This window comes from Manis javanica, chromosome 2 (assembly GCF_040802235.1).
Source record: "Manis javanica isolate MJ-LG chromosome 2, MJ_LKY, whole genome shotgun sequence".
Classification (NCBI taxonomy): domain Eukaryota; kingdom Metazoa; phylum Chordata; class Mammalia; order Pholidota; family Manidae; genus Manis; species Manis javanica.
Genome location: NC_133157.1, coordinates 209,326,803 through 209,337,172, shown reverse-complemented (window position 1 = coordinate 209,337,172; position 10,370 = coordinate 209,326,803). Strand labels below are relative to the sequence as shown.

General features: G+C 36.3%; 1 protein-coding gene across 5 annotated transcripts in view; it reads right to left on the bottom strand.

Annotated features, from left to right (window-relative positions):
* TATDN1 (TatD DNase domain containing 1) overlaps window positions 1–10,370 on the bottom strand; it is a 57,154-nt gene that overhangs the window by 17,304 nt on the left and 29,480 nt on the right. The window lies entirely within an intron of this gene.

The window sequence follows — 10,370 nt, the reverse complement described above, 5'->3', positions numbered from 1 at the left end:
TATCTTTTTAAAGAACCAGCTCTTAGTTTCATTGTTTTGTTTACTTAGTCTCTATATTTCTGCTCTGATCTGTATTATTATGTCTCTCCTGCTAACTTTGGGCTTGATTTGTTCTTTTTCTGGGTCCTTTAGTTCTAAAGTTAGATTATTAGAGATTATTCTTCTTGAGGCCCCTATTGCTATAAAATTCCCTTTTAGAAATGCTTTTGTTGTGTCCCAGATTTGATACACTGTGTTTTCATTTGTCTCTATTTTCTGATTTGTTCTTTTGTTCATTGGTCCATTGGTTGTTTAGTAGCATGTTGTTTAGCCTCCATGCATTTGGTTCCTTTCCAATTTTTTCTTGTGATTTCTAGTTTTATACATTGTCAGAAAAGATGCATGGTAGGGTTTTAATCATCTTAAAATTTTTTTTGTATCAGCATTACCTGTGCTTTTTTATTTATTGGAATAAATGTAAAATGGGAAGTATTCTGCCTCAAGTAATAATTCAAAGAATAGGGGTAGAGTCCATCTCCCTAGATGCCCTTTATGTTGCAGAGAATACAGACTTCAAGAATAATTTCTGGTCATATGGTCCTTTTTAGATGAGGACTTTCCTCTTTGTCCTGTTCTTTTAGTTGATGTATCAATATACAATGTTATACTGGCTTCAAATACACAACACAGTGGTTCAGCAGTTACCCATATTATTAAATCCTCACCAACTAGTGCAGTTACTATCTACCAACATAGGAAGATGTTACAGAATAATTGGTTATATTTTCCTGCTGTATTGATATCTCTCTGACCCACTTATGACTGAGAATTTTTTGTGCCCCTTTATCCCCCCCCCCTCCCCCACCAACCCTCCCCTCCCCCATGGTAACCACCAGTCACTTCTCAGGGTCTTATTAGTCTACTGCTGTTTTGTTCATTTGTTTTCTTTTTATATTCCACAAATAAGTGAAATTATATGGTATTTTTCTCTATTTGGCTTATTTCACTGAGTATAATACCCTCTAGAAGAACCCATGTTGTTGCAAATGGCAGAATTTCCTTTTTATGGCTGAATAATATTCCATTGCATCTTGTACCACATCTTCTTCATCTATTGATGGACACTTAGGTTGCTTATATATTTTGACTATTGTAAATAATGCAGTGATAAACATAGGAATGCATGTATCTTTTCAAGTCAGGGATTTTGTTTTCTTTGGGCAAATTTCTGTAAGTGGAATTATTGGGTTGAATGGTATTTCTATTTTTAGTTTTTTGAGAAACCTCCATACTGATTTCTACAGTGGCTGCACAAATTTACATTCCAACCAACTGTGTAGGAGGGTTCCCATTTCTCCATATCCTTGCCAACACTTGTTCTCATCTTTTATATGGGGCCATTCTGACTGGTGTGAGGTCACATCTCATTGTGTTTTTGATTTGCATTTCCCTGATGATTAATGATGTGAAGCATCTTTTCATGTGCCTATTGGCCATTTGTGTTTCTTCTTTGGCGAAATGTCTGCTCAGGTCCTCCACCCATTTTTTAATTGGGTTATTTGGTTTTCTGGTGTTGAGGCATATGAGTTCTTTATATATTTGGGATGTTAACCCCTTATTGGATAACTTGTTTACAAATATATTCTTCCATACTGTAGGTTACCTTTTGTTCTGCTGATGGTGTTCTTTGCTGTACAGAAGATTCTGGTTTGACGTAGTCCCCGCTGCTCATTTTTCATTTTGTTTCCCTTGCCTGGAGAGATGTGTCAAGGAAAAAATTCCTCATGCTTATGTTCAAGAAATTTTGCCTATGTTTTCTTCTAAGAGTTTTAATGGTTTCATGTCTTACAGTCAGGTCTTTGATCAATTTTGAATTTAGTTTTGTGCATGGAGTTAGACAGTAATTCTCTTGCATGTAGCTATCCAGACTGAATAGACTGTCTTTTTCCCATTGTATATTCATAGCTACTTTATCAGATATTAATCAACTATAGCTGTATGGGTTTATATCTGGACTCTCTATCTGTTCCATTGATCTATGGGTCTGTTCTTGTGCCACTACCAAATTGTTTTGATTTTTGTGGCTTTGTAGTAGAGCTTGAAGTCAGGGAGCATAATTTCCCTGGCTTTGTTGTTCTTTCTCAGGATTGCTTTGGCTATTCAGGATCCTTTGTGGTTCCATATGATTTTAGAACTGTTCATTGAAAAATGCTGTTGGTATTTTGATAGGGATTGCATTGAATCTCTACATTGCTTTAGAAAGGATGACCATTTTGACAATATTGATTCTTCCTATCCATGAGCACGGGATAGATTACCATTTATTTGTGTCTTTAATTTCTCTCAGGAATGTCTTATAAAGTTTTTAGGGTACAGGTGTTTCATCTCCTTGGTTAGGTTTATTCCTAGGTATTTTATTCTTTTTGATGCAGTTGTAAATGGAATTGTTTTCCTGATTTCTCTTTCTGCTAGTTCATTGTTAGTATATAGGGATGCAATAGATTTCTCCATATTAATTTTGTATCCTGCAAATTTGTTGAATCCAGTTATTAGTTCTAATAGTTTCTCTAGTAGCTTCTTTAGGGTTTTCTATGTATATCTTATCATCTACAAATAGTGATTTTAACTTCTTTACCAATTTGGATGCCTTTTATCTCTGTCTTGTCTGTTTTCCATCACTAGGTCCTCCAGTAAAAGTGGTGAGAGTGGACATCTTTGTCTTGCTCCTAATCTTAGAAAAAAAGCTTTCAGCTTTTCACCATTCAGTATGATGTTAGTTGTGGGTTTGCCACATATGGCCTGTTATATTGAGGTATGTACTATCTATAACCATTTTGTTGAGTTTTTATCATGAATGGATGTGAATTTTGTCAAATGCTTTTTCAACATCTATTGAGATGGTCATATGGTTTTTATCCTTTTTGTTAATGTGGTGTGTGATACTGATTTATGAATATTATACTGTCCTTGCTTCCTTGGAATAAATCCCACTGGGTCATGATGGATAATCCTTTTGATGTATTTTTGAATTTGGTTTGCTAATATTTTGTTGAGGATTTCTGAATCTATGTTCATCAGGGATATTGGTCTACAATTTTCTTTTTTTGTAGTGTCTTTGTCTGGTTTTGGTATCAGAGTGAGACTGGCCTCATAGAATGTGTTTGGAAGTATTCCCTCCCCTTCTATGTTTTAGAATACTTTATCAATCTTAAATTTATTGAGACTTCTTTTGTGGCCTGATGTGATCTATTCTGGAGAATGTCCCATGTGCACTTGCTCTGTATATATCTGTTAAGTTCATCAGGTGTAATGTGTTGTCCAATGCTACTATTTTCTTATTGATTCTCTGTCTGGATGATCTGTCTGTTCATGTAAGTGGAGTATTTAAGTCCTCTATTATTACTGCATTACTGTCAATATCTCCCTTTACATCTGTTAATATTTTCTTTCTGTATCAAGTGCTTCTACATTGGTTGCATAGATGTTTACAATTGTTATATTCTCTTGATGGATTGATCCCTTTATCATTATATAATACCATGTCATTACATTCTTTGTTTGAAATCTATTTTGTCTGATATATAAGTATTGCTACTCCAGTTTTGTCTTTTCTTTTTTGCATTTGCATGGAATATCTTTTCACATCCCTCAGTTTGTCTGTCTGTGTCTTTAGATCTGAAGTGAGTCTTTTGTAGGCAAAATATAGATGGTCTTGTTTATTTTAAATCTATTTACTTACCCTATGCCTTGATTAAAGCATTTAGTCCATTTACCTTTAAAGTAATTATTGATTGGTATGTATTTATTTTCATTTTGTTAAATGTTTTCTGGTTGTCTTCTTCTTTGATCCTTTCTTCTTTTCTTGCTCTCTTCCCTTGTGATTTCATCACTTTATTTAGCGTTATGCTTGGATTCCTTTATTTTTTAGCTATTACAGGTTTTTGGTTTGTGGTTACCATTAAGTTCATATACAGCATCCTATATATATAGTGGTCTGTATTAGTTATTGATCTTTGAATATTATTTTTACCAGTGAAATTTTTTTTCCTTTCCTAATTTTCTTACTCCCAGTTATGACATTTTCTTTTACGCTTAAATAAGTCCCTTTAACATTTCTTGTAAGGCCAGTTTAGTGGTGATAAACTCCTTTAACTTTTGTTTATATGGGAAACTATCTCTCCTTCAATTCTGAATGATGATCTTGTTTGGTAGACTATTCTTGATTTTAAGGTTGTTCCTTTCAGCATATTGAATGTATCATCCCACTCTCTTCTGGACTGTAAAGTTTCTGCTGAAAAATCAGCTGATAGTCTTATGGGATTTCCCTTGTATGTAACTTCACTTTTCTCTTGCTGCTTTTAAGATTCTCTTTATGTTTAATAAACTTTGCCATTTTAATTAGCATTATCTTGGTGTAGATCTCCTTGGGTTCATCTTGTTTGTGGCTTTTTGTGTTCCCAGACCTGATGGCTATTTCCTTCTCCAGGTTAAGAAGGTTTTTCAGCTATTATTTCTTAAGATACGTTTTCTGCCCCTTTTTCTGTCCTTTTCCTTCTGATACTCCTATACTGAGAATGCTGTATGCTTGATATTATCCCAAAGGTCTCAATCTATCCTCATTTTTAAAACATTTGTTTTTCCTTTCCAGCTTGGATGATTTTCCACTACATTTTCCTCCAGCTCAGTGATCCATCTTGTTGAGTCCCTTTAGTTTTTTACTACAGTTATTGTATTGTTAGGTCTGACTGGTTTTTATATTTTCTCTTTCTTGAAGTCCTTCCTGAGTTCATCCACTCTTCTCTCCAGTCCAGTAAGCCCCCTATGACCATACTTTCAATTCTTTATCAGGTAGATTGCTATCTGTTTGGTTTTCTTTTTATCCTGAGGTTTTATTTCATTCATTCATTTGGAACACATTCCTCTGTCTCCACTTTTTGTCTGACTGTGTTTGTTTCTATGTATTAAGTAGGTTAGCTGTGTTTCCTGGCTTTGCTAGTAGCCTTGTGTAGAAGGCATCCTGTGGGGCCCAGCAGTGCTATCCCTACTGGCCACCAAATCCAGGCGCTCCAAAAGTAACCCTCCTGTTGTGGTGGGCCATAATTGCTGTGGGCTTGCTGATGCTCAGGGCTATCCGCCAGCCTGGCTGGCTGCAATGACCAGCCATGACTGCTGTGGGTGCACTGGTGGGCAGGGGTGGCCCTGGCACAGTTGGCCCTGCAACTGTTAATGAGCAAGGCTTGGCCCTCCCCTCCCTGGGGCTGTCTGCTGGGTGTGGCAGGTCAGATATGGTGGGTCCACAGGGGATCTCTGGGGCAGTGTGTGTGGTGCTTTCAAGGCACTGGGTGTCAGAAGTGGCCTCCATCAGCATCACACCAGTAAGGCTGAAGAAGAAAAACGGCACCTGCCAGCATTTGTTCCAGGAGAAAGTTCCTATGAATCCCTGCCCTGCAGCACATGCCCTAATACTAGTTAACAAACCTCTTTAACATATTATAATCCAGGCACTTTTCAAACTGCTGTCTATGTTACTGGGTCTCCAAGTGAGTGATACAATGTACTGGCCCTTTAAGAGTGCCAACTCAGTTTCCTATAGCTCTTTGGCTCTCCTGGGGTTAAGCCCTGCTGATGGTCAGAGCCAGATGATACAGGAACTAGTCTCCCAGGTGCAGATCCCCAAAGCAGGGGATACCTAATGCAGGGCTTGAGCCTTCGCCAAACTGACCTAAAATCACTAATCGCTTATTCTTCTGTGAGCCATATAGCACTTGTAATTGCCGCAATTCTAATTCAAACTCCATGAAGTTATATAGGAGCCACAGCTCTTATAATTGCTCACGGTCTCTCCTTGGTCCTCAGGGAGGACCTCTGCACCTGTCACATCCCTGCTGCTTATGGGTTGCAGCACCAAGGTTTGGTTCCCAACTGTGTATCTGCCCTTCATACCCTTCTTGACATGGCTTTTTCTTTATATCTTTAGCTGTAGAAGAACTGTCTTGCTAGTCTTCAGTGTTTTCAGAGTGAGTTGCAATATATTTAGTTGCAGACTTGATGTGTAAGAAGGAGGTGAGCTAGGGATCCCCCTACTTCACACCATCTTTCCTGGTCATCTCAATATTAAGTTTGTCCTCTGTTATCTTTTATAGGGTTATTTGGTTTATTTTTGTGATATAAGGCAGCCATGGATACCCATGCCTAGACCAATTAGTTCACCACAAGTTAACAAAATGTTGATATAATTCTAGCAGCCCTTTGTTAGCTAGAATATGTGTATAAAGAGAAAATTCCTCTGTCTACTAATATGTCCCAGTGGAAGTCTGTAGAGGGAAAGAATATGCATCTTTCTGTTGAATGTGCTCATTCCCCAGCTTCCTCCAATGGTGGTTTTAATACATTCATTTTTAATCTTTATGGAACTCTTATTCTCTTATGTTCTTTCTCTCATAGCACATTCTGCTCATATTTTATGGATGTAACATCTGAACTCTATGTCAGGTGACTTTTAAAGTCCTTTTACCTATATTAAGTGTTTACTCTGGTGTTAATATTTCTATGTATCTTGATCTTTTTCTTTCTGCTGGTTTACCTCATTTCTCTGGTGGTTCTTGGTAATCAATTTATATTTAAGGAAGCTTGGGTTGCCAGGGTTGTGTCTCTGCTTTTGTGTTAACATGATTGTTTTACTCCCAGTTCTCTGAGTGGGGATTCTTCTTGGAATCTCCTTGTGGGACAGGCCAAGACTGGGCATGCTGATTTCCAACTTCATCTAAGGGTAAGAAGCTAATTGTTAGGCTGTTGGTTCTTTAAATATTTTTCTCTGGAATCATCATAAGCATCCCAAGTCTTAGCCAGTCCCCACTCCCACACCCCCTCCAGGCCCCTGGCAGAAATGCTTACTGCTTTTGTACTCTATGCATGGGAATGGATATGAGGAGAAACATCTTTCTCTATACAGGCTCTCAATCACCTTATTTTGGTTCTATTTCTCACTAATTCTAAGCCTAAAGCCACTCTGAAACTGTCTGCTAAATTTGCTCCCATCTCCTGAGGCCCTTTAGTGGCATAATTTTAAGATTTTTCCTCCAGTTTCACCTGTCTTCCAGAAATCTATTGTCTCCATTAGCAAAACTCTGGCCTAGTTTTTATTTTTTTGCTTTTATAGGTTTTCTGCTTTGAATATCTACAATTTTAATTTTAGTAGGCTTTTAGGAAGAGTGGGAGAGAAATGTAATCTAGATTGCCATAAGAACTAACTTTTCATTAGTGTTCAGTAGAAAAAGCAAAATGCTTGTTTCAGCCAGCTTAATACTTGATCAATATGAATTATTTTCTTAAGAATATTGATGGATATGCTTGATATGAGTACCAAATTTAAAACTTCAAATTATGAAACTGTTTGCTTATTTTTAATCTCATGAAAAGAGTCTTTTCCTAACATGTATTTCATGCTTGTAAAAACTTATCTAAATACAGAAATATATAGTACCAGAAGAAATATTTTAAATTAAAACCAATATCTCTATTTAATATAATTTTCCATTTAAGGATGAGCAACTGTCATGATTCTACAGTCAAATTTGAAACTTTTCCACTTTCTTGGCAAAAGAGCTCTAATTTAACCTTTAGAAACTAAACATTTTGTATCATAAATAACATGTTAAATTACCATACCTCAGAAATTTAGATTAAGACTACAATAAACTGAATTTCAAAACAAGAATATAGAGATACTTATTTTGATTAAACAACTAATATTAATTCTGAGTTAATATATAAGAAAAACTCAGCTTAAAGCTGTCTTTATAAACTCAAGATGATTTAGAAACCTTTAAGACAGACTAATGGTTCAAGAAGGTAAAATAAAGGCCTTCTACATCCTTTTCTTGAAAATTATCCCAAAATAAGTAAAAAATAGCATTTTTTTATTAAACTAGGAGCTACTTCTAGCCACTAATAAATCACAAACTTTTAAAAACTTTTATATTTTAAGAAAGCATGAAGTATATTGAGAAATGATAAATTACCTGTTTGTGTGCTGAGTGACTTAAGTGCTATGGCCTGCAGAGATACTGAAGATAAGTAAACCAATTCACCCAAGAAATTTCTAAGAACTGGAAGAACTAGGTACCTAGAAAGGCTGGGATAGGCAGGGGATTGAAGCAAGGATTGTTTGAAATGTGGAGGTAAAGAGAAGATGGGGCTCTCAGATTACTTTCCAGTGGACTGGTGCAGAGATGTCTATTTCTGCTCCACACCCCTGGCGCAGGCAAGGGAGTGAGAGAGATATGTGTGTACAGTCTCTGCAGAACCTAAATCAGAGACTGGACTGGGGAACAGGCACAGATGAGTAGAGGCGGAGCCCTGGGACTGAAAATGAAGACTGACTGTGTACTGACCAGTGAAACCCTCTCCAGCCCCACCCTGCTCCCCAACACAGGGTCATTTATGAATCCCTGGTGAGAAAGTCAATGGGCTGTCTGTGGGCCCGCCAAAGGATGGGCTATCTCCCCACAGAGCTTCCACAATTTTTTTTTTAACTTTAAAAATATACAGTAAAGAGCTGCTTAACATTTGAAGAAAGCCTCTATCATGACAGAAACCAAAACAAAGAGGAAAAAGTAACAGAGGAAATAAAGCACACATATGGCAAACAGAAAATAACTTTAAAAAACTAATTCATATCTCTAGAGAGATGAGAAGGTGCAGCATCTGCCAAACAAGTTTATGGTTGAAAAAAAGAGCTTTCAGAGACTGAAAACAAAAGCTGAAGTTTGTTTGTTTGTTTTTTTAAAGCTCCAAACATGAGGCACCTTTTTGAGAGTAGGAAAAAGATAAAAATTGTAGAATTAAAAAAAAAATGAGATCAGAATGTCAGCCTGAGAGGTCCAAAGAGAGAATGGGGGGAGAGGGGAAATCAAGAAAATTTCCTAGGACTGACAAAGATGTACTTCTGTACTAGATGGAAGGTGCTAGCAGAGAGTGCACAAATTCTGAATGACAAAAAAGCCCATTAAAACATCTTCGAGAAATTTGATAATACCAGAAATGAAGAACTAAAATATTCCTCAGGGAAAAAAATAGGTCACAGAGAAAGGACTGGGAATCAGAATAACAACTGATTAATCAACATTGGAATCCAGCAAGGGAACACTGTAAATTTTCAGTGAAAATTAATTCTAATCCAAAATTTTATGCCTAGATAAAAATAATCAAGTGCAAGTGTTTTTACTTTTCTTTCATTAAGTATCCAAGTGAACTTTCAAGAGGAAGAATACATTTCCAAACGTGTCCCATCAAAACAAAACAAAACAGAATACATGGGATCTAAAAATAGGAGTTCTATCACAGAAAGACACACTAGTCCAAACTGAAGCAGAAAGGTGGAAGGGTCAGGAACTAATGGAATTATCTAGATTATCTAAGCAGGTTTCCTCATGTGAAAAAGTAAATAAAAGGCATTCTGCATAGCTATCATAAAGTGTGAAAAGGCTTTACATTTTAAAGGAGGCCAAGTAAATAAAAATATGAGGAAAGTTACTCCAGGAAATGTAAAAAGTAGTATACTATATGGTTCAGCAATCAACAATATTTGATAGACATAATAGTAACAACACTGAATATTCATATAACCAAAAATGCTGAAATAACTACATTGATTGGATTATGGAGGAAATAACAGGTGGAAAGGTCAGTATTGAATGAAGAACTAAAGTGCTAGTAAACCTTAATGTAAACAAAGGAAGTGAATTAACAGAGAACAGAATATGTATAATATTTAGATATAGGGAGATAAAGAGCAAAGTGGTTGTATCTTAAAAAGTTGACTTAGAAGTAGAGGGCATGAAGTTTTTAAATACTACTTCACTTTTCACTCCATTATGAATATATTCTTTTCCATAGTGATTTATAAATTAATTTGGAATATGGAAAAAGCATCTAAGATATTTAAGTAAGTCTGAATTCTATAGCAAATCATTTTATGATCCTAGTTTTCTAAGCAGATTTTAGTATAAAACAATATAATCATAAAAGTGCTAATTTTAAGGGAATGAAACACTGAAGAGGGAAAGCACGTCTTACTATCTACAGTTCATTTAATGAGCTAAAATGACACTGGCAGAAGCTCATCAAATGATTTGGAAGAAAATGAGCCCAGGGACCCAGATGTGTTAGCTGACGGAATTGGGTGTATGAGGTTTAGTGTGGTGTAACAGTAGGTCACCGAGTGAGAAGCCAGGGGACACTGGGTCTTGTGCTTTAAGTTACTTTTTAATTTTTTCTTAATTTCTCCAAGTTTCAGTTTCTTGGCCTACAGAGACATACACAATGATGATGTCACAGTGTGACCTTTTCACCATGGTCAGGTATCACTTGTGTTTCAATATACAATGCTG